At 43.7% G+C, this 2306-nt stretch overlaps 1 non-coding gene across 1 annotated transcript; it reads left to right on the forward strand.

The window, feature by feature from the left end:
• The first annotated feature begins 864 nt into the window (after positions 1-864).
• On the forward strand, positions 865-1064 carry LOC144507414 (U2 spliceosomal RNA). The gene has a single exon (XR_013500099.1). It is a non-coding gene; the product is annotated as a U2 spliceosomal RNA (small nuclear RNA).
• The last annotated feature ends 1242 nt before the right edge of the window (positions 1065-2306 follow it).

Raw genomic sequence — 2306 nt, forward strand, 5'->3', positions numbered from 1 at the left:
CTGAGGAATGTGGAGGAACAGCGAGATCTTGGGGTTCATATCCACAGATCTCTGAAGGTTGCCACTCAAGTGGATAGAGCTGTGAAGAAGGCCTATAGTGTGTTAGCGTTTATTAACAGGGGGTTTGAGTTTAAGAGCTGTGGGGTTATGCTGCAACTGTACAGGACCTTGGTGAGACCACATTTGGAATATTATGTGCAGTTCTGGTCACCTCACTATAAGAAGGATGTGGAAGCATTGGAGAGAGTGCAAAGGAGATTTACCAGGATGCTGCCTGGTTTGGAGGGTAGGTCTTATGAGGAAAGGTTGAGGGAGCTAGGGCTTTTCTCTTTAGAGCGGAGGAGGATGAGAGGCGACTCAATGGAGGTTTATAAGATGATGAGGGGGATAGATAGAATGGACGTTCAGAGACTATTTCCTCGGGTGGATGTAGCTGTTACTATGGGGCATAACTATAAGGTTCATGGTGGGAGATATAGGAGGGATGTCCGAGGTAGGTTCTTTACTCAGAGAGTGGTTGGGGTGTGGAATGGACTGCCTGCTGTGATAGTGGAGTCAGACACTTTAGGAACTTTCAAGCGGTTATTGGATAGGCACATGGAGCACACCAGAATGACAGGGAGTGGGATAGCTTGATCTTGGTTTCGGACAAAGCTCAGCACAACATCAAGGGCCAAAGGGCCTGTACTGTGCTGTACTGTTCTATGTTCTATATAAGGAAACTGCAAAAGGGTATATATAGGTTAAGTGACTGGGCAAAAACATGGTGGATGGAATATAATGTAGCGTCAGTGAGACCACACCTGAAGGACTGCAGACAGTTTTGGTCTATTTAAGGAGGGGTATACTTGCATTAGAGGCAATTTCGCTTCTCGGCCTTTTGGCTAAGATCAAGTGTAGTTTTGTTGTCCTGCACTTGATAGAAGTCAATGAGGTTACACTGAGGCTTCATTTAAAGCAATTTTTAAAAACAGCATCTAGGCCTTTTGGCTAAGATGCAAATGAGATCAAGCACTAGAGGGGATGCAATGCCTGCTCCTATCAGCTTGGATCATGTAGATCAAGCCCAAGACAGGAAGAGGCTTGCCTGTCTTGTCAGTTTGGATCTGTAATGTCTCACTGGTTGAAACTTTGAATTGGACTTTGATTGGATATCGCTAAAAAAAATTCAGCTTCTCGGCCTTTTACCTGGCAGGGGTGAAACCATGATCAGGCAGCACTCTTGGCCTTTTGGCTAAGATCAAGTGTAAGAATCCAGAGTAGCCAATGAAGTTAAACTGAGGCTTCATCTGATGCAATTTTTTAAAGCTATCTGGGCCTTTTGGTTAAGATGAAGCTCAGATTGAGCCCGGGAGGGGGTGTAATGCCTCATCCTGTCAGCTTGGATCTTGTTTGATCGAGCCCAAGATGCAATGTATATCCTGTCTTGTCAGCTTGGATTTGATTTGTCCCTCTCTGGGGACTCTGATTGGCTTTTTGATTAGGAATAAAATACCAAAAAAAAAATTCAGCTTCTCAACCTTTTGGCTAAGATCAAGAGTCAGATCAAGCCCAAGATGGGTGCAATGTCTTGTCTTGCCAGCTTGGATCTTGTTTGTCTCCGTTGTGGGGACTTTGAATTGGATTCAATTGGATTTTGAATTTGGTTTTTGGAGCAAGCAAGGAATGGATTTTGTTTTGCCTGGTCCATTCTGAGCATTGGCTTTGTAACTTTAAGAATGGAGTGAAATGTTTTTTAAAAAATTCAGCAGGGTACAGTGCTGCCAGAACGCCGCTGTGGCACTTCCTATTTAAAGGCTTTAATGGCAAGTCTTGTAAGCCACTACCCTGCCTGATTCATAGGTATCATAACAAATAGTTAGCAATGCTGCCTACAGCATTTAGATGCCCATCCTTAACTCAAAGAGCTGTTGAGTCAACTAAGTCTATCCAAATCCAGTTTCTCTTTCTTGACAACAATATTAAACAGTGCTAAAGCAGTGAAATCACTCACTAAAGATGCACTAATAGACATTTCTGGAGGGCAGCTGTGAAATTTAAAACTAACACGAGAACAGTCCTGAAGAATAGTAGCTAGGACTGATGGCCTACTCCTGCTCACATTTCTTTCTTGTGGTCTGATGATGTTCCTGGCTGCTGCAAAACTCTTATCAAAGATGCACTTTTCTTGTGTTGTCAAGTGTTAGAGAGGAGTCATGAGCCATGTGTACAGCTAGTATCCCTGGACATCTCTGGGTCTTCATGTTGGGCCAAAGGTGACAGGTACGGTTAAATGCCACATAATGAATACATCGTGGCTGATGCAA

The sequence above is a fragment of the Mustelus asterias genome, chromosome 18 (assembly GCF_964213995.1).
Source record: "Mustelus asterias chromosome 18, sMusAst1.hap1.1, whole genome shotgun sequence".
Taxonomy (NCBI): Eukaryota; Metazoa; Chordata; class Chondrichthyes; order Carcharhiniformes; family Triakidae; genus Mustelus; species Mustelus asterias.